This window comes from Panthera uncia (genome assembly GCF_023721935.1).
Source record: "Panthera uncia isolate 11264 chromosome C1 unlocalized genomic scaffold, Puncia_PCG_1.0 HiC_scaffold_3, whole genome shotgun sequence".
In the NCBI taxonomy this organism is placed as follows: Eukaryota; Metazoa; Chordata; class Mammalia; order Carnivora; family Felidae; genus Panthera; species Panthera uncia.
The window spans coordinates 72,238,738-72,261,376 of record NW_026057584.1 but is presented as its reverse complement, the minus strand read 5'-3'; the positions used below and the strand labels follow the sequence as shown (position 1 = coordinate 72,261,376).

Sequence of the window (22,639 nt, the reverse complement as noted above, 5' to 3'; positions counted from 1 at the left end):
TTTAAGGAAAAAATAATGCGAATCCCAACCAAACTCCTTCAGACTTTAAAGAAGGAACACAGACCAAATCTTTTTTAAAAAAATTAATTTTATTTATTTGTTTTGAGAGAGAGAGAGAGAGCAGAGAAGGGGCAGAGAGACAGAGAGAGAGAGAGACAATCCCAAGCAGGCTCTGTGCAACACAGAACCTGATTGGGGCTCAAACTCAAAGAGGGTGAGATCATGACCTGAGTCAAGATCAAGAGTCAGACACTTAATTGACTGAGCCACCTAGGCACCCTCCAAATCTTTTTAAAAAGTTGGCGTTACCCTAATACCAGAACCAAAAATGAAATTACAGGAAAACTAAAGACCAATGTTCCTCAGAACAAAAACAAAAAAACCCTCAATAAACAGCATATTACATCCAAAAATATACATAAAGAATAGTAGACTTGGGGGTGCCTGGGTGGCTCAGTCAGTTGGGTGTCCATCTTCAGTTCAGGTCATAAATTCAAGTTTCGGGAGTTCAAGCCCCACATCGAGCTGTCAGAACAGAGCCTGGAGCCTGTTTCACATTCTGTGTCTCCCTCTCTCTCTGCCCCTCCCCTGCTCATGCTCGTTCTGTCTCTCTCTCTCTCTCTCTCTCTCTCTCTCTCTCTCTTAAAAATAAACATTTAAGGGGCACCTGGGTGGCTCAGTCGGTTAAGCCTCTGACTTCAGGTCAGGTCATGATCTCGCGTTGCGGTCCGTGAGTTCGAGCCCCGCGTCGGGCTCTGTACTGACAGCTCAGAGCCTGGAGCCTGCTTCAGATTCTGTGTCTCCCTCTCTCTCAGACCCTCCCCTGTTCATGCTCTGTCTCTCTCTGTCTCAAAAATAAATAAACGTTAAAAAAAAAAAAAACATTAAAAAAAATTAAAAAATAAATTAAAAAAAAAGAATAGTAGACTTGACCCAGTGATGTTAATCCTAGGAATGTAGTGTTGGTTTAACATTTGAATATCAATTAAATTAGGGATATTGACAAAATAAAGCAGAAAAAACATTTGATCATCTTAGGATGCAGATATATTTGACTAAATTTAACATCACCTCATAATTGAAACTTTCAACAAACTTTGATACAAAGGAACTTCTTCAGCCTGATAAAGGGCATTTGAAAAAAAAATTATAATTATAATCATATTGCAAGGTAAAAGAATGCTTTTCATTCTAAATCATAAATAAGGCAATGATGTATACTTTGACAACTCCTAGTCAGCATTGTTCTGGTCTTCACAAGCACACATAACAGAAGAAAATAAAATGCAGAGACTTTGGAAAGAGGAACTAATACTGTCTTTATTCAAAGACAGCATATTGTACCTATAGAAAATACCAAGTAATAAACAAACAAAACCTACTGAAATTAATATGTGAGTTTAGCAAAATCATAGGATATAAGAACAATGTACAATATTCAATTGTGTTTCTACATATTGGCAATGAACAGTTGAAAAATGAAATTTAAAATACCATTAAAATAGCATCAAAATGGGGCACCTGGGTGGCTCAGTCAGTCTGTCAGATTCCTGATTTCAGCTCAGGTCATGATCTCAAGGTCATGAGATAGAGCCAAGCCCCTCATCTGGCTCTGCACTGGGCATGGAGCCTGCTTAAGATTTTCTCTCTCCCTCTCCTTCTGACACTCCCCTCCCTTAAGAACTGGAAAATATTCCCAAGAGACATTAATGAAAATCCAAATAAAAGAGGAGATATACTACATTAATGGTTCAAAAACTTGATGATATTGTCAGTTCTCCCGATAGTAATATGAAATGTAATGCCATCCCAATAAACTTCCTAAGTTGGCTTCTTTAAAAAATAGAAATTGAAAGCTGATTTTAAATTTTTCCAGAAAAGCAAAAGACTTAGAACAGCCAAAATCATTTTGAACAGGAAGAACACACTTGGAGAACTTAACTATCGCATCTTAAGACTGACTATAAAAGATACAAGTATCAAGACATTGTGGTTTTGGTTTAAGGATAGACATATAGATCAATGAAACAGAAGCAAGTCTAGAAATCAACAAATATGGTGAGTTGATTTTTTAAATTGTGGTAAGATATATATAAACCTAAAATTTACTATTTTTGAGTGTCATTAAGTACATTCCCATTGTTGTGTACTATTACCACCATCCATCTCCATAATTTTCTCACCTTCCCAAACTGTAACACCATATTTATTCAACTCACCCTTGCCCTCCCCTCTGGCCCCTAGAAATCACCATTCTACTTCCTGTCTCTATAAATTTGACTGCTCTACATATCCTCATATAAGTGGGGTCATACAATATTTGTCCTTTTGTGACTGGTTTATTTCACTTAACGTTAGGTCTTCAAGATTCATCCATGTAGCATGTGTCAGAATTTCCTTACTTTTCAAAGCTGAATAATATTCCATTATATGCATATACCACGTTTTGTTTATCCATTCATCCTTCCATGAACACTTGGGATGCTTCCACCTTTGGCTATTGTGAATAATGCTGCTGTGAACATGGGTATACAAATAATCTGTTTGAGTCCCTGCTTTCACCTCTTTGGAGTATATACCTGCAAGTGGAATTGCCGGGTCATATGGTAATTCTATGTTTAATTTTTTGAGAAATTGACTTTTCCATAGCAGCTGCACTATTTACTTTCCCACCAACAGTCCACAACGGTTTTAGTTTCTCCACATCATTGCCAACACTTGTTATTTGGGGGGTGATTTTCACCTTTTTTAATAATGGCCATCCTAATGGATATAAAATGATAGTTCATTTTAGTTTTATATTCAGTTGATTTTGAAAAATCTATGCCGATAAATTCAGTGAGGACAGGATGGTCTTTTTAACAAATGGTGCTGGATATCTACTGGAAAAAAAATGAAAGTCAAGCCTTACTTTATACCATACATTAACATTAATACAACAGGTAAAATTATAAAACTTCTAGAATAAAACTGACATAAACCTTCATCACTTTGAATGTAGGCAATGAATTATCACATAAGGCAGCACAGCCCAAACCATAAAAGAAAAAAGTTGATACAGTGGACTTAATAAAAATTAAAACTTTTGCTCTTCAAAAGATACTATCCAGGAACTTAAATTACAAACAAAATACTAGGAGAAAATATCTGTGTTAAGTATATTTGATAAAGAACCTGTATCCAGAATATGTAAAAACATTATAGCTCAATAGTAAGACAGCCCAATTTAAAAAGGCAAATTATTTGAACAGTTGCCTCATAATAGAAGATACATACATGCCCAACAAACACATGAAAGGATGTTTAACATCTGTAGTCATCAGGGAAATGCAAATTTAAACCACAATAAGATACCATGACACACATTAGAGTAGCTAAAATTTAAAACATTGACAGTACCAAGTGCTGACAAGAATATAAAGCAAATGGAACTTCATACATTACCGATGGACATATAAAATGGTATAGCTGCTTTGGAAAACGCTGGCAGTTTCTTCAACAGTTAAACATAAACTTACCATAAGGCCCACCAATTCCAAGAGAAATATAAATGTGTGCTTACACAAAGACTTGTACACAAATGTTCATAGCAGCTAACTCATAATAACCAAACACTGAAATTCAATGTCCATCAATAGGTAGATGAATAAACAAATTGTAGTATATACATATAATACAACACTACTCAGCAATAAAAAGGAATGAACTAATGATACACACAATATGGCTGAATCTCAAATCACTATGCTGAGTGAAAGAAGTCAGACGCAAAAGAGAAACATGTTGTATTGCTTCCATTTAAATGAAATAAATCTAATGTGTAATGACAAAACCCAGATCAATTGTCGCCGGGCAAAGGGCAGTAAGGAAAATTTATGAAATGAGAGAAATGATTGCATTGGTACTTATAAGGGTGATTGGTTTACCAATACCTATCAAACCATACTTTAAAAGAGGTACATTTTTGGGTTATCTGGGTGGCTCAGTTGGTTGAGCATCTGACTCTTGATTTACAGCTCAGGTCATGATCCCAGGGTTATGGGCTCAAGCCTCACATTGGGCTCTGCACTGAGCATGGAGCCTGCTTGCAATTCTCTCTTTCTCCCTCTGCCCTTCTCCCCCACTTGTACTCTCTCTCTCTAAAATAAAAAGTTTTAAATAGGTACATTTTGTTTTATGTAAATTACACCTCAATAAAGTTGCTTTAAAAATACAACTCATCTCCGTCCTAATGTTCAATATTTAAAGAGAAGAGAAATATGAAACAGGAAAAAAAATAAAGATCTATCAGGAAATTAGATAATTTGGAACTTAGAAACTCAACTCTAAGTCTTTCATGTAATACAGTGCATTAAGGCCAGACTCCAGAACCAGAACACCTGGGTTCAAATCCCAGCTCTGCCATTTAGAAGCTGAGTAATTTTGAACAAGTACAATAATTTATCTGTGCCATAATTTACTATAAAGTGAGGATAATAACAGTATACCTACTTCATATAGTTCTTATAGAGACTAAATGAAATGATATAAATGAAGTGCTTAGAACTGTGTCAGGCATACATAAATGCTATGTAAGTATTAGTTATTATGGTGCAAATAAAAATGACTACAAATCTACTTCAGGCTGCTCATTTCTGATGGATGTTCAGTAGTCTAGTAAAAAGTAAATGCAATATGCTTAACAATGAGAATCATTTCCTATGTGCTATATTAGCAGATCATCCAAAGATCTCATGGAAGGAGAACTTGGAACAAAATCTGAAGTACTAATACAATCCTGATGTGAGTGGATTAGCATACAGCCCTAAATTTGGACAAATTAGGGCAACCTTAACATCTCTTACATGGGTCCTAATAAAAATGGGATTTTCATTTCTAGAGCTATCATTTGGCCAAATTAAACTGTGAAAAATATAAATGTACAATACATAAGAAGCAAAATGAAGAGGGGTGCCTGGGTGGCTCAGTCAGTTAAGCATCCAACTTTGGCTCAGGTCATGATCTCACAGTTAGTGAGTTTGAGCCCCATGTTGGGCTCTGTGCTGACAGCTCGGAGCCTAGAGCCTGCTTCAGATTCTGTCTCCCTCTCTCTCTACCCTGCCCTCAATTGTGCTCTGTCTTTCTTTCTCTCAAAAAGAAGTAAACATTAAAACAAAACAAACAAACAAAAAAACACCCTAGAGGCACCTGGGTGGCTCAGTCGGTTAAGCGTCCAACTTCAGCTCAGGTCATGATCTCACAGTTCATGCGTTCAAGCCCCACATCCGGCTGTGCACTAACAGCTCAGAGCCTGGAGCCGCTTCAGATTCTGTGTCTCCCTCGCTCTCTGCCCCTCCCCCGCTCATGCTCTGTCTCTGTCTCTCTCTCTTTCTCTCAAAAATAAACATTAAAAATGTTTTTTAATTAAAACAAAAACCCTAAAAAAAGAAGCAAAATGATGAGATTCTCAGACCTAATTATATTAACCGTTACATTTATAAGCTAAATATCACACCAAAAAATCCAAAATAAATCAGAAATATCTAATTAGAAGATTGCAGAATAAGCACAGAACTTAGTTACCTTATATATCCTGGAACATCTATTGACTTCTTTATTTTTTCTTATGTAATTGTAGCTTCTTTTTACTAGTAAGAGTGATAACAATATAAATTTTTATTATGGTAAAATATATATAAAATTTACCATTTAACCATTTTTATTAAATTTTAACCAGTTAATAAAATATAATCGACATACAACATTGTATTTGTCTTAGGTATACAGCATGATGGTTTGACATATGTATGTATTGTGAAATGATTATCACGATTAGTTCAGTTAACATCTGTTACCTCACATAGAAATGTTGTGCGTGCATATGATAACTTTCAAGATCTACTCTCTTAGCAACTTTCAAATATACAATAGAGTATTTTAAATTTAGTCACCATGTTGTACATTACATCCCCGGTACTGATTAATCTTATAACTGAAAGTTGCTATCTTTGGAGGCCCTCACCCATTTTGCCCTCTTCCCTTGCTTTTGGCAACCACCAATCTGATCTCTGTATCTGTGAATTCTAACCTTTTAGATTCCACATTTAAATGAGATCATACAGTTTTTATCTTTTCCTGTCTTATTTCACTCAGTGTTGGTGCCTTCAACGTCCACCCATGTTGTCTCAAATGGCAGGATTTCCTTCTTTTTTATGGCTGAATAATATTTTGGTGTGTGTGTGTGTGTGTGTGTGTGTGTGCGTGCGCATGTGTGTGTATGACTTCTTTATCCATTCATCCCTTGATGGATGCTTAGGTTGTTTCCATATCTTGGCTATTATAAATAATGTTGCAATGAACTTGATGGCTCCTGATATCTTTTTAAGATAGTGATTTTTTTCCCTTTGAATAGATATCAAAATGTGGAATTGTTGGATATGGTAGCTCTATTTTTTTTTTAATTTTTTTTTTTAACGTTTATTTATTTCTTAGACAGAGAGAGACAGAGCATGAACGGGGGAGGGTCAGAGAGAGGGAGACACAGAATCTGAAACAGGTGGTAGCTCTATTTTTAACTTTTTGAGGAACCTCCATACTGCCTTCCATAATGGGTGCACCAATCTACATTCCCACCAACAGTACACATTTTTTCCACATTCTCACCAATGCTTATCTCTTGTCTTCACAATGATAGCCATTCTGAGAGTTGTGAGGTAATATCTCATTGTGGTCTTGATTTGCATTTCCCTGATGATTAGTTATGCTGAGCACATTTTCATGTATATGTTAGCCATTTGTATATCTTCTTTGGAAAAATGTCTGTTTAGTTCCTCTACTCATTTTTTAATCAGTTTTTTTGTTGTTGTTGTTACTGTGTTGTGTATCACTTTTCTACATGATCATGTAATACATGAGTTTTTCTCTTATACTAGTATTTGAAATAAAAATATGCTGAAGATGTTTTATTAAAAGGCATATTTTTTGCCAAGTGACATCCTATGGCTTGGGAATTCTAATTTCTACTTTTGTTGATATATTTATTTTTGAACTTCAAAAATAATGTTTATGACCTGACAAAATACATGTACTAATCCTTTCCTTCTTTCTTACAAAACCATGAGGAAAAGTGAAATACTCATTGATTTATCCAGATTCAATATCTTCCATGTCCACATCAGGTATATGCAGTATAATTTTCTAAACACTATAAATTTTCTCCTCTCACCCAAATCATCTCTTGTGCTTTTTTTCATATCACATATTTGTTACGCTAGCTCTACAGAACATCAGGTATAATAGACTCCTTAATCAAAATGGATAAGCCCCTCCCTATTTAAAAAGCTCACGTAGTTAAATATTAAGGTGGAAAATATGCTTTGTACCACATGATAATCTTGCTATTAGATCTGGCTGTCTTTTTCTTATTAAAAGAGTGGTTATATTTTTAAAATCTACTTTGATAGAGAATAGAAAAAGAGCTCCGTTATCAAAAAACAAGATTTGTTAAAGGTAGTATTGAAAATAAATAATTGGCTTTTGTTCATGAATGGCTAAATCTATTTTGTGGTTTAAAGAGCTAAGAACAGATTGCTTCCCTTAGATTGTTAGCAAAGAAATGTTTTCATCAATTAACATTCTTTGCTAAGAACAGTTTTTTCCAGTGCTATTTCTCAAATGGAGCATTACATAAATAGACCTGCCCAAAGGACAGTTCTTGGGCTTTTTTCTTTAATGTTTCAGAGTATAACAATTATGGCATGCCAGTTCAAAATGCTGGCAGAAAACAAAACAAAACAAAATCACAATTCAAATAGATAATTTACTTGAAGGAAAAAGTTGCCATTGGTAGCCATTCCTGCAAATTAAATAAGAGACATCACCAATAAATTGTGTCAATCTTCCTCTTCATCATACTTTTGCCCAACATTTACATCCCAGTAGGATGAAAAGGGCAAGGAGTAGGAAATAAAGAATGTTGTCACAAAAGGCCCTGAACTGTAAAAACACACCATTCAATTCACCCAGAAATATTCCCCTGCCTCAGCTTTATCCTTTCCTCTTCCAGCTGTGCTAAAGTGTTTACCACTTTATGAGGGTCTATAGAGTAGGTGCAATAATTGTGAACATTTGTTGAGCAGTTTCTTACAAGCCAGGCACTATGCCAACAGCTTTATCTATTTTGATTGACTTAATTCTCAAAATAACATTTAAGCAACACTGTTGTTCCCATTTTTCAGAATAGGAAACGGTAGTAAAGATCATATAGCTACTGAGTGGTAGAGACCAGATGCATACCCAGGCTTTAGAGTCCATACACCTAGCTGTCTGTGCTACTCCCTGCCAGTGAAGGGAGATTAACTCATAGGCAGTGCTCTTCAACATGCATACAAGTAGACCTCTATCATCTTTTTTTCTTAATAGAGACTTGCTCCCTAAGGGTAAAGGTAAGTTTCTAGAAGGAGCAAAAAGAAGGCAAAATATAACTGGAGTTAAGGGGAGAGGCAGATATTGAACCAAGAAAGAGAAAGAAGTATATTCAAAGACAGTTTATGAGAAAAAACAAATTCCAATGACTATAGCAAAGTGATAAAAACACTTTTGGTAAATTTCCTTCAAGAAAATAAAGAAAACCAAGCCAAGATTTAGAATGAGATCATGCAGCATTTCACTTTATGCACAAATTAACCTAAGCCCAGAGAAGATTTTAGTGTGACTGTTACATTCTACAGATCAGTAAACACAAGAGAGATTAAATGACTTGGCCAAGACAAGAAGAAGCAGGTAGCACAGGCAAGGATAAAACTCAGCCAGATCTCCTGACTTTGAGCTCAATCCTCTTCCACCAACTATATCAAACACACTTTGTCAGCTTTTAAAATATAGATGTGGTGGTCGACATGGTTTTGACTCAATTTCTGGACCATAAAAAATAATTACAGAGCATACATGTTGAAGATTAAATACAAATATCTTAAGTTATCATCTCTTCACAAATAATATTGTAGAAGAGCAGTGTAGATAAAGTAGTCATTTATAAATGCAAGGAAGAGAATTCTTGGCATAAATGCATATTTTTTACCTCTAATGTTAAAACATAACATATAAAAATCTATAAAAATCTTTAAATTGAAATTAGCTTTGGAAAAATGTTTTGTTTTTTTAAATTTGTTTTTAAAAAGTTTGTTTGTTTGTTTGTTTAGAGAGAGCATGGGGGTGGGGGCAGAGAGAGAGAAAGAGGGGGAGAGAGAGAATCCCAAGCAGGCTCCACACTATCAGCATAGAGCCTTGACGTTGGGCTCAAACTCATGGAACCATGAGATCATGACCTGAGCCAAAACCAGGAGTTAGATGCTTAACTAACTGAGCCACCCAGGTGCCCTTATTTTAGCTTTGAAAAATTTAGTCACGTGCATATATATGGCAAACAGTGAAATGTCCAAATCATATAAATTTCTTCTTTACTAGAGAAATTGAAAAGGTTGGATGGAAAGAATCTTAATTGAGAGTTATATAGCCAGTTTTAGTGCTGGTTTATGATCTCTAATGTTCTTTCCAGCTCTAAAATTCTATAATTCTAGAAAACTGATAATTGAAATAAACACTAGATGAACATATTATAATTTAAGTATATTTGACCATGAGATTATGATACACCTCCTAACATAAGCCTATGAGAAACTGTTTATAGTGGCTTCAAAAAAAAGATTAATAAATTAATAAAATGCTGATGGTTGGTTTCTATGGTATTTCAGACTATGATAATAATTATTATTATTTTTTACCTGTTGAGAACTAGAAGGGAGAAAGCAAAAAGGAAAGCTGAAGTAAAGTAGAAATAAGGAGACCTCTTCTTAGATAAATTCTTAGATACCAAAGACCCCAATACTAATGGTCAGATATAGGCACAGTAGTATACTCATACTAAAAGTTCAGAAGTTTATGTATTTCACCTTTTTTAAGTTTAAAAGTTAATGAGTAATGTTTGTGAGAATGGAGAAGTATGTTATATCTCATTTTCACTAATGTGGGGCAGTCAGTGGGAAAAAAAATGAGTTTTCCAAAGCCAAATAGTAAATCATTGAAAGCCTAGAATTTTGAAATCAGGTTTTCTACTGACCATAAAAATGAATTAATTCTGTGTGGGTGGAATTTTTTTTTCTTATCTCAAATTCTCTACTTTATGGCAATTTCCATGGCCTTCTTTCTAGTGTATTTTTGTTATATATGTCTCACTTTTACATCATTTGGCTATGTCAAAAGAATAAATTTCTCAATACAACTCAAGATTTCATTGACCTCTCTCAAGTTGGACCACAGTTATGATTATTGTCTCTAATGATGTTAAAAATTCAAATGTGACTTGTTAGAGGTAAATGATCTAACTGATCTTCAAGACAAAGAAAACACCAAAAAATTAGAATGTAGTCTTCCAAAGATTTATTCCTACCACCTGAGGTAGACAATACAGAAAAACTAAAAAAGCAACAGAAACAAACCAAAACAACAGGAAATGAAGGTACATTTTATCTAAATATATTCTATTAAAACTGAGGTCTCTTGGGGCACCTAGGTGGCTCAATTGGTTAAATGTCTGCCTTTGGCTCCGGTCACAATCTCATGTTTGTAAGTTCAAGCCTCACATCAGGATCTGGGCTGACTGTCCCCCTCTCTCTCTGTCCCTGCCTCACTCACTTTCTTTCTCTCTCTCTTATAAATAAATACATACATACGTACATGCATAAATAATTTTTAAAAAATAAAATAAAAAAACTGAGGTCTCCCCTTCAAACATTATCAATCACATATCTCTATTATTAAACATTATTATAAGTTTTTTAAATGTAATACCATACTAACATTATATAAATTATAAAACACAAATATAAGAAAATACACAAGTACCAAAAAAAAGATGTATTGAAATATATGGTACTGATAATTTAAATAAATTTTAGTGGGAATTTTGTGATAAATGTTGCATTACCTTGAAAATCATGGTTTAATATCTGATAACAGAAGGATTCAAGTCTAAGATCATTTTATTCCCATGCTTGGCTATAAGGGCTATAAAAGCCAAGATAGATATCACAAAAAGATATGGAAGAAATACAAATTTGGCTTCATGTACTCAATTATAACACTCAAATTTCAACTCCATCTAATACTTATACTAAGGTTGTATTTTTCTCTGATAAATTTCTGACTTCTCTATCAATCAGTTCTCCCTGAAGTTTTTTTTTTTTCCTTTAATGTTTAAAACCTGGGGTCTCAATCCACTGAAATGCTGTTGGGAAGATTTTCTGTCACGTTAGAAAATTGTTTCCGGGGCACCTGGGTGACTCAGCTGGTTAAGCGACCAACTTCAGCTCAGGTCATGATTTCGTGGTTCACGAGTTAGAGGCCAGCATCAGGTGCTGTGCTGACAGCTCAGAGCCTGTAACCTGTTTCGGATTCTGTTTCTCCCTCTTTCTCTGCCTCTCCCCCACTCATGATCTCCCTCTCTCTCTCTCTCTCTCTCTCTTTCTCTCTCTCTCTTTCTCAAATAAATAAACATTAAAACATTTTTAAAAAAGAGAATTGTTTCCAAATTTACTAAGTGATCATATATGAGAGTTTTAAGATGTGCCTATGTCATTTTTTAAAGTTTTTGCTTGCGATAGTTTTATTGAGACATAATTTATATTCCATGAATATATATCCATTATAAGCATGCAATGTGATTTTTAATAAATGTATAATTGTGCAACCACCACCATCATTCAGTTCTAAAATATTTCCATGACCTGAAAAAGTTATGCCATAGCCACTTGGATTCAATCTTCCGGTCCCAGCCCAAGGTAATCACTGATCTGCTTTTTGTTTCTATATTTTTTTTTCCTTTTTTGGAAATGTCATACAAATGGTATCATAAAACATGTGGCCTCTTGTGGATTTTTCCTCTTGGCATAATATAATGTAGGTTTATCCATGTTGTAGCATGTATCCACAGTTATTTTTATTGTTGAATAGCATTCTATTGTACCACATTTTATTTAATCATTAGTTGATTGACATTTTATTTCCAGTATTTTCCTATTATGAAAAATGCTGATATTATTGATGTAAACATCTTTGTGTGGACACGTTTTACTTCTTGAGTAGAAATCTAGAAGTAGAATTGCTGAGTCACATGGTAAGTTTATATTTATATTTGAAAGAAACTGTCAAATGGTTTTCCAGAGTTGGGTATACTAACCCATAATTTATGATAGTTCCAGTTTTCCACATCCTTGTCATCACTCGGTATTATTAATAGGTTGGTGTTATTAATCTTTTGTCTTATACCCATTCTAGTGGTTGTACAGTTGTGTTGTGGTTTTAATGTCCATTTCCTTTATGATTAATCATGTTGAGTATCTTTTCGTGTGATGATTTGTATAATTTTTTGGTGAAATGTCTATCCAAATATTTTGCACATTTTTAAATTGAGTTCCTTGCTTTCTTAGTTTTGATGTTTAGAAGTTCTACATAAATTCTAGATATAAGACCTTTATCAGATGATGATTAGAAAATATTCTTTCCCGGGATGCTTTGCTGGCTCAGTCAAAAGGCATGCAACTCTTGTTCTTGGGATTGAAAATTTGAACGCTACATTGGGTATAGAGATTACTAAAAAGACAAACTTATAAGAAAAACAGAAAAGAAAAAAGAAAGTATTCTTTCCCAGTTTATGGCATATCTTCTCATTTTCTTGTTGTTTTGAAAAACCAAAATTTTATTTAAAAAACCTTTATTTCTATTAAGTTCAATTTATTTTTTCTTTTATGGATCATGATGTTGTATCATATCCAAGCAATCTGTGCCTAAAGCAAAGTCACAAAAATACTGTACTATGTTTCTTTCAGAAGTCTTATAATTTTAGTTCTTACATAATTAATAGTTCTTACAGAAGTCTTACTATTTTAGTTCTTAGGTGTATGATGTATATTGAGTTCATTTTTCTGTATGGCTTAAGAGTATAAGTTCATTATTTTGCACATGGATGTCCAATTATTCCAGTAGCATTTTTTAAGTTTATTTATTTATTTTGAAAGAGAAAAAGAGAGCATGAGCAGGGAAGGGGCAGAGAGACAGGTAGAGATGGAGAATTCCAAGAAGGATCTGCACTGTCAGTGCAGAGTTCGATACGGCGCTCAAACTCACGAACTGGGAGATCATGACCTGAGACGAAGTCAAGAGTCCCAATGCTTAACTGACTGAGCCATCCAGGTGCCCCATCCCAGCAGCATTCCTTGAAGAGACACCCCAGTCCCCATTGAACTACCTTGGCATTTTTTGCTGGACACCAATTGATCGTAAATGTAAGGTCTTACTTCTGTACCTTCCATTCTATTTCATTGACCTACATGGCTATTATTATGCCAATATTATGTTCTATTATTGCAACTTTAGAGTAAATCTTGAAATTGGATACTTTAATTCTTCCTATTCTGTTGCTGTTTTTGGTATTCTTGTTCCTATGTATATACATTTTAAGACTGGCTTATCAATTTCTACATAAAGTATTTGCTGGGATTTTGGTAGGGATCACATTGAATCGATAGGTCAGAGTTCTTATACTTTGTAAAAATGTATTCCTAGGTATCATGTTCTTTTCTGTGTTATGAATGGAACTGTTTTCTCAAGTTGTTTTCAAATTGCTAATTCCTATTTTATAAAAATATAACTGATTTTTATGTACTTATCTTGTATCTTGTGACTTTGTTAAATTCATTTACTACTTCTAGTATTACTTTTGTTGTATATTTTTCAGAATTTTCTATGTATAGGGTCACATCATTTGTAAGTAAAGACAGCTTTAAATTTCCCTTTCCAATCTACGACTTTATTTTTCTTTCCTTGTTACAATGGCTAAAACCTCCAGAACAGTGTCGAATAAAAAAGGATATGAGTAGATATCATTTCATTCTCAATCTTAAGAGAAAACATTCAGTCTTTTGTCACAAATGTGATGATAGCTGCAGGTTTTTCATAGATGCACTCTATCACATCAAGGAAGTGCCCTTCTATTGCTAGTTCGTTGGACATTTTTATCATGAATCGGTGTTGTATCTTGTCAGTTGCCTTAACTTCATCTATTTTCATCATTTTTTCTTATTTTTAAAAATATAGCCATTCTTGACTTGTGGTTTCTGATAAGATAATAACAAGCAGATGCTATTGATTTATCCCCCTAGTCCAACCCCAGAGATGCACAGAAGTTATAACCAGCTGTGTGGAAACCCGGTGATGAGAGTTAGCTGACCTGGTACATAAAGAAACAGGGACACAGGAATGGGAAGAGCCAGGTGCCACGGTAGGAGAATAGGATATAAGGAAAGCACTTGTGTATGATATATGTCCTCTCCTCTACTGTTCTAATCGGCTTCTTGCCACCTTTCTGACAGAGACAGAGCTCTGGAGTTAAGAAAATAACGAAGTCATATTTTCACAAAATTTAGGGAAAATAACTTCAAATCCAGTACTTCATACAACATATTGTTGTGGTGATCATTTGACGTCCTGGGGTTGGCACTGAGTCAAGAGCTACTTTACAAATGGAAATTGTTGACTTGCCAAGTGCCCTGCATCTATCTGTCTGACAGACTTCTGCTTTAGGCTTCACTCAAAGCTATATGGGTACCATTAGTAATTAGTATACTTCCAACATAGATCCATTTATGATCCATTTTTCCATCTATGATCTATTTATCCATCTATGATCATCCATTTATGATCACCAAATTTTTGACAGACTGTTTTTGCTTGATCTAGAATTCTTGACTGATAGGTTTTTCTTTCAGCACTTTGAATCTATTCTTCCATTGTTCTCTGGCTTCTTTTGTTTCTGATGAGGAGTCAGCTGTTAATTTTACTGTGGGTTTCTCCTTGTACATAATAAATTGTTACTTCATTGTTACATAATGATCTTGTTGCTTCAAAATTTTCTTGTCTTTGTCTTTCAGCAATCTGACGATGATATATCTAGTTTTGATTCCTCTTATGTTTATTCTATTGAGGGTTTACTGAGTTTCATGGATCCATAGATTAAGTTTTTTATAAAATTTGGGAAATTTTAGGTTGCTGCTTCTTCAAATATTTTTATATATCCTTCTATCACTCTGTTATTTCTTTCTTTCTTAAGATTTATGTATTTATTTGGAGAGAGACAGAGAGAGTATGTGCATATGCAAGCAAGTGGGAGAGGGGCAGAGAGTAAGGGAGAGAGAAAATACCAAGCAGGCTCAGCACTGTCAGTGCAGAGACTGATGCAGGGCTGGATCCCATGAACCATGAGATCATGATCTGAACCAAGATCAAGAGTAGGGTGCTTAACTGACCAAGTCCCCCAGGGTCCCCCATCCTTTCTTTCTTGTACTCCTAGTTGTCTCATAAGTTTCTGAGGCACTATTCATTTTTCTTCAAACTTTTTTTCCTTTCTATTCCTCAGATTACGTAGTTTCCATTCCTTTTTTATTTTTTTTATTTTTAATTTTTAATGTTTATTCATTTTTTTAATGTTTATTTTTGAGAGAGAGAGACAGCATGAGTGGAGGAGGGGCAGAGAGAGAGGGAGACACAGAATCTGAAGCAGGCCCCAGGCTCCAAGCTGTCAGCCCCATGCAGGGCTCAAACTCATGAGCAGTGAGGTCAAAGTTGGGACGCTTAACCCACTGCACCACTCACACACCCCTCCATTCCTTTTCTATAGTTTCTTTTTCTTTATTGAGAGTCCCTATTTGTTGAGTTATTTTTCCTTTAAGGTTTTAAATGTATTTATAGTAGCTGTTTTGGATTAGTTGCCTACTAAATCCAACAAGTGGAACCACACAGCATGAACATTGGCTACCTATTTTTCTAAATTTAGATTATGCTTTCCTGTTTCTTTCTTTCTTTCTTTCTTTCTTTCTTTCTTTCTGCATGTCTCAAATATTTTTGTTGAAAATTGGATACTTCAGCTAAAATATTACAGTAATATTGGATCAAGCTTGGTTTTCCTTCTGAGAATTTTTTTTTTTAATTATTTGCTGGAAATTAGACTTCGGAATCTGTTTCCCCTGAGCTGTGGTGCCACTGATATCTCTGGTAAATTTTCCTACCTTATTTTTATTTTTTAGCCTGGTTTCTAAAAAATTATTATACATGTATAAAATATATATAAATTCTATTATTTTCTTCCTCTACCAGTGGCATGGTAAATGATTCTACCTTGAAAAAGCAATCACATTGCTCATATTCTTTTTTTTTTTTTTTAATTTTTTTTTTTAACGTTTATTTATTTTTGAGACAGAGAGAGACAGAGCATGAACGGGGGGAGGGTCAGAGAGAGGGAGACACAGAATCGGAAGCAGGCTCCAGGCTCTGAGCTGTCAGCACAGAGCCCGACGCGGGGCTCAAACTCACGGACCGCGAGATAATGACCTGAGCCGAAGTCGGCCGCTTAACCGACTGAGCCACCCAGGCGCCCCATATGCTCATATTCTTGAAGTTCTTCTCTTGCTCCCAGTTTCACAGGAGAACTAAGCGTTGAGGAATATAAGGCTTTGAGCTTGGGGAGTGGGGAGGAATAGACATCACACTAAACAAAGCTCTTTTATCCAACTTAGGAAATATTTGGATCATTCATTTTTTATTTGTTGCTCTTCATAGTCCAACAAGATGGTCATAATATATGTTCTGCTGTCAAATATTTGCATAATATTGTCACAAAACCTTTTTATTGTAAGAGACAGACTCACTAAAGGCAAACCAGGAAAAGAATGTGTGAGAGGTGACTCTAAGAAACAGAAAGCTCATGGAGTACTAAAAAATGAAGTGTGTTCTAGCCTTGTGAGGAGAATAGGATCCCAGAAAACACAAGGGCCAACACAGCAGTTCTCTCTGTATTTGTTCTCTTAATTTCAAATTTCTAAGAGAAGAATCTGATTGGCACTATTATAGGGTATGGTCAATGGTCTATAATAAACTGGTCACATTTGAATCAGGTGTCCACCGGGCTGAACCATGGCCAGCTACTAGGTCATGAGGCTTGCAGGGCTGCATACTTCAAGGGCTGTGGATATAGGTACTTAGAAACATGTCTATTACATTTACCAGATGTTTGATCCCTTTCTTATTTTATAAAGTTGTTAAATTCTCATGATTCCACTGTGTTCAAACAACAACAACAACAACAACAACAACAAAAGAATCAGAGCGAACTGGATGTTTCGGATGAAAAAAAAATGTAGGTAGCCCTTATTTAATCTGCTTGACAAAGCTGAGTTTCAACTGTTTTTCTCAATACACCAAATTTTATGGCCTTAACTCTGAATAGGATAACTTCATGCCAAAGCATGTACAGCCAGTCCTTCTCACACTGCCCCCCCCCCCAACCCCACCTCACCAAGGGGTAGAGATAGGTCCTCACAGAGATAAGATCTAAGGCTTTTCTCTCTTGGGTGGCTACATGACAGAAACCTCTATGCTGCTCTGCCATACATTATCTCACTTTTCTACACTGAACCTCCAGTCCCATCTTTTTCTAAGTACCTCCCAACATTACTGATCCTACAATTTCATTGTTAGAAGTCAAATTCTTCCAAGGACTAAAAAAGGATTAATGAATGGTGGCTTTTCTTAGTGTGAGAGACACTTTAGTAGTCCAAAGCACTATGGAAGTTACAGTCATGACTCTTACTGTATCCTATCTTCTATGGGAGAAGGCTCACACAAATAACTACACCATGGGGTAGAGTGTATTAAGTGCCACTATAAAATACTAAGGCAGAAATCATCCTCTCCAGAGGTGGATAAGGTGAGGAAATTTTCAGAAAAGGCTTTAGAGGTATTGGATTGGACCTCTAAGGGGAGGATTTGCATATTCAGAGAATGGTCTGGAGGTGGCATACAGTCAGTCAATCCTGAGCAGAACTATTATTTTTAGCAGCCATTCGCAGGACCAGTTTATTCCACTGCTCTTTTTCCCTCATTTGCCACCTGCCTCTGTTTTAACATTCCTTTTAAAAACAAACAAACAAAAAAAGCAACTATCAATTAGTGTGTTTTTTGGAATTCTTATATTTACTGCTCCCACCTTCTCCGTAGGCATCCAAGAATAAGAAAGGAGAGTGTTTCTGCTCTTCCCCTTTCTTTGCTGCCTCTATGATTTTTCAGGAATATTAATCATGGTGAGCTAATATGAAAATAAACATCAGAAAGGTACAAAGTTTTCATAATCATGATGGTTCTCATTGACTTCTTTCTGAGATGGTAAGTGAAAATTCCCTTTGATTTCTGTTTACTTTGTTCTTGAAGGTGGTGCTCACCAAACTTTTTAGTCTTTTGAACTTTGCCTTAGGTCCAACCATCAGCATGAGCAGAGCCCTGCCCACCCCACCCCCCAACCCCCAGCTTCCCACCTCTACTTCCCATCAGTTAGACCCACCAAAGTGGTGTGGCTAGCAGGTTAAATGCTTCCTCTTCTCAAGTTGTTCATTTGCATTTATATGGAACCTCAGACTGGGAGACAATGGTCTCCACCCTCCACTGGAAATCTGGAAGTAAGGCACTGCAATTAGCAAGTAAAGGGCCCTTTTTGTAGGAGAGAACTTTACTGGCAAAATGGGTTATGATTTTGAGGAGAAAACGCACAATCTTCAGAATCTTTTTAGTTGTATTCAAGGGCCAGCATACTGGAGGTTAAAAAAGAAAAGGCTTAATAAATTTCCTTCCTTTTTTGGTGAAAAGAAGGTAAGGAAAGGGTGGTAGGTTTGAAAGAAGGTGGTTTCACAAAGGGTCAGATATGCATAACATGTAAGGAAAACTTTTGGAGGAGAGAACAGAACATATGATGTAAGAGAGAAATTTACAATCAATGGAGCAAAATCCTGGGGAGAGAATACGGTCCATGTTCAGAAGCAGAAATAGAGTATGGGTTTAGCACAGAAGAGGGGCACCTCTTCTCAGCAGGACTGAAGTAAGTGATCAAGTGTAAAAACGGAGACTGAGTGTTAGGAAGGTTAAAATAGAGGAACTCCATGATGGATGTCTCAGCCAAATATGAGGCAAGATCACTTAAAGAACTGGAAGAAGACAAAGTACAGTGGGGGGGCTTGAGGAAAGCAGAAATAGGACAGGTTTGAGAGAAGTACCCTGGATAATCACCCTCCTCATTGAGGAAAGGAGTTTAGAGAATCAGTGAAGACCCAGCCAAGTCTGGAGAGCCTAGAACTCTTAGTGGAACACAGTGATTTTGTAAACTTGTCCAGCAATGCATGGTAGTACTTTCAACTGAGTATAAGAATTAAAAAAAAAAATAATAATAACAATAATTAATAATAATGATAATGACAACATTTTAGGGGACCTTGTTCATGGTAGATTTTAGTAAGATTTTAATCATTACAAACATGGAATACACAATATCAAAATACTCATCACACTTGTGATCTGAGAAAAATACAAAAAGAAAAGATTATTGGAGTAAAAAAATTAATTCTTGTTGTCTTCTTTCTATGCTAGCCTAAGGCAAGAAAAAAGGAAATATTAATGTTATTTTTCCCATGTTCTTTTCATTCACTATTATAAAAAAATGTTTTTAAACCAAATCATTGGCATCATCTTAGTACATTAAAAATGAGTCTTGGGGCACCTGGGTGGCTCAGTCCATTAAGCGTCCGACTTCGGCTCAGGTTATGATTTCACGGTTTGTGGGTTCAGGCCGAGCATCAGGCTCTGTGCTGACAGCTCAGAGCCCAGAGCCTGCTTTGGATTCTGTGTCTCCCTCTCTGCCTGTCACCTGCTCATGCTCTGTCTCTCTCTCTCAGAAATAAACAAACATTAAAAAAAATTTAATAAAAATGAGTCTTATAAGAATTTGCATCTTACTTTTTTCATTTTCCAAACACACACACACAAGAGCCAGAAATGAAAGGCATGATGAGCAAACTTCCAGGATGGCAAGGCTCTACGGTCCCTGCTGATTCCTTCCCAATTCTGGAAATATTTGGGGGGAACACTCACATGTTCAACTGTTCTATTCTGCACTTCAACCCTGCATAAGATTATCAACGAAGTTTACATTTTACTACAAATTGTAAGAGGTGTTTTTCCAATCAAGATACCATATTAACAAGTCTTATCTATTTTTGCAATTTTCAATTATAGCAAGATAAAAACTAATAGCAAAGCATATTATTCAACTTAAAATTCAGCACAGTAGTTAGATATATGTACCTTGCACACACATTAATCTCTTTCTCTGAACAAATATTTGTAATTTCCAAAATCCTAACTGCTTTTTCACAAAATATGGTCCCTCCAACTTAAGAGGCAGTAACATAAACATTACATTCTTACATCTTACTAACATGGCAAAATCACCAAAAGAAGGAACCTAAGAACATCAGTGGCTACCTGATAGAGCAGTATAATGCTTAAAAGTCTAATGTCTTCATGAAGACCCACTTGAATAGCCAGCATTTAACTATGAAAGTTATTTACAAAAAACAATCAGTATTGACAAGCTAGCACAAAGTGACCAAATGAAAGCATAGAACCTGTTATTAAAGCTCTCAAGATTTTTCTGTGTACTGATTCCATAACTCAGTTCATTTCTTCATAAAATTTAGAGGTAAACTGGAAGATACCCAGAAAACTTCAATCAACTGCAATCTATTTCCTTTACTCTCTGAGATCATCGGAACGCATGAAGAACTGACTTTATCACCTGTTTTTCCCCACTGGGTAAACTGAGGGGAAAGAGCATGCACCTGCCACGCTCACAGTGTGGAATGTACACACAGGTGGGTCTTTCATAAATACCCTTCAATGGAGGAGGGATTAGAGGCTTGCTTGGAAAAGCAGGGAACACATTTAAGTGACGACTCGATGACATCCAACATATTATACGTCAGCCAGTTCCTTACTAAAATATCATTCAAAGGAAATTTTTGAGTCTCCTTTAGGTTAGGCATTAAGTTTTTAAACCCAGAATTTGAGGCAAGATCCGCCCCAGGGAAAGGGGAGTGGTTCGGAAAAACACGTAGAATTCAGGTGGATCAGTGACGTCAGGAAGAAGCAGCGAATTAAGAGATAGGGAGCAAACTCACCTGGAGTAGCAGAAGCTGCACACAGGTCAAAGGTCAAAGGTCAAGGCCTCAGGGAGTTCCCCGACGCAGGAAAAGTGAAATGCCCACTCCTAGGTTCTCATGGATTCGTACGAGGGCTCAGCTGTTCCTGCCTTTGAGGTGAGATGAGGGACAAACCCTGTCACGCACAGCTGGGGTTGACAGGAAGCCGAAGCGCAAGCTGCCTCAGGTGTCAGAGCCAGCACTCGGGAATCTCCCTGTATTTCTTCCCTACACCCCCTCCCGCTCCCCAAGCCTGAGACACCTCCAGCCTCACTCCCCACCTTCTTCAGGCCCTCTCGCTCTTAACAGCATCGGTCTCTATGGCGACCTGAAACCGCAGTTCGCATTGGCCCGTTCAATATGAGGGCCGGGCCAATAGGGAGGGCCAGCCTTCTCCTTCCGACCAATGGCGTTGGCGGGGAGCAGGTCCGGAGACGGCGGCGTGCTGACGTTCCCGGGAGCCCGGGGCTGGCTGGGCAGGCGGGCTGGCGGCTGGGCGGGCGGCGGCGGCGGCCTCTGGGCAGTAGAGGGGGCTCCGGGGCTGAGTCCGTGTCGACGCCGGCCGCGGAGGCGGCACCATGGGCACTGGGTAGAGGGGCAAGTTGGCCACCGCCGCCGCCCGGGGTGGTGGGAGAGCAGCTTCGGGGGAGGGGGCGGGTGGGGGAGGGAGGGGCGGGCAGCCGCTTGGCCGCCGCACTTTTTTAATTTTTTCGGGTGCCGCAGCGACGACCCCTCGGCGCAGATGTCCCTGATCCCCCGAGCGACGACGGGCGCTGCCTAACCTGGAAAGTAAGTGTGCGGGCTCGCGGGAGGGCGCGAAGACTCCTGCCCCCGAGACCCCCGGCCCTCGCCCCCTCGCGCCGGAGCCGGGACCTGCGTGTGAGGGACGCGTGGGGGACGGGCGCCTCCCTCCCGTTACTCCGTTCCCACCGCCTCGCGGCCGCCTCGGCTTTCCTGCCCCGCCTCGTGTTCCTGCCCGCACTCGCCTGCCTGCTCCCCTCCCCCCGGCAGGCGCACAAGTTTCACCCTCCATTTGCTTTTCCCGGCTATTACTCTCCTCCGGTCTCCCCTGCGCGCCGCGCACGACCCTCCCCTTGTTGGCTTGTTCGGATCCAGATCCCCCAGCCCCGAACTTGAGCGCCACGCCGAGCCCTCCCGGACGTCTGCCTCGAGGCTCACCCGCTCTTGCCCGCCTGGCACGCCGCCCCGCGCCCCCAACACCCTGGGGCGCCCGCCTTCCCCAGCCCTCGGGGCGGTCTGTCCGTCCCTCCAGCCCCAGGTCCTGCGTCCTGGCCCCCTTCCCTTCCTCCCACGCCCCTTTTGCCTGCACAGTCTCGCGTTTGCCCCGCGAGTCCCGCGCTCCTGCGGGTCCTGCCCACCCCCCTCCGTCCAGCGCGCCCCTCGCTCTTCGCGGCGTATCCTCACGCTCCACCCCTCCTGGTTCCCCAGCCTAGAGCTTCCTCCGCTGCCCTCCTGCGCTGCCGCTTCCACCTCACCCTGCCTGGAGTTAAAGCGGAGCTGCGGTACCC

General features: G+C 37.9%; 2 protein-coding genes across 9 annotated transcripts in view; one reads left to right on the top strand and one right to left on the bottom strand.

Moving 5' to 3' along the window:
- CCDC148 (coiled-coil domain containing 148) overlaps positions 1–21,470 on the bottom strand; it is a 260,873-nt gene extending 239,403 nt beyond the window's left edge. Inside the window, exon 1 of the mRNA XM_049615611.1 lies at positions 21,090–21,470. The gene's annotated coding sequence lies outside the window, so the exon portion shown is untranslated. The remainder of the gene's footprint in view (positions 1–21,089) is intronic.
- Positions 21,471–21,789: 319 nt separating this feature from the next.
- PKP4 (plakophilin 4) overlaps positions 21,790–22,639 on the top strand; it is a 237,356-nt gene continuing 236,506 nt past the window's right edge. For 5 of the 8 annotated variants that reach the window (XM_049615607.1, XM_049615606.1, XM_049615605.1 and 2 more), the window contains exon 1: positions 21,790–21,899. The gene's annotated coding sequence lies outside the window, so the exon portion shown is untranslated. The remainder of the gene's footprint in view (positions 21,900–22,639) is intronic. The other 3 variants (XM_049615609.1, XM_049615608.1, XM_049615610.1) reach the window with 1 other exon arrangement.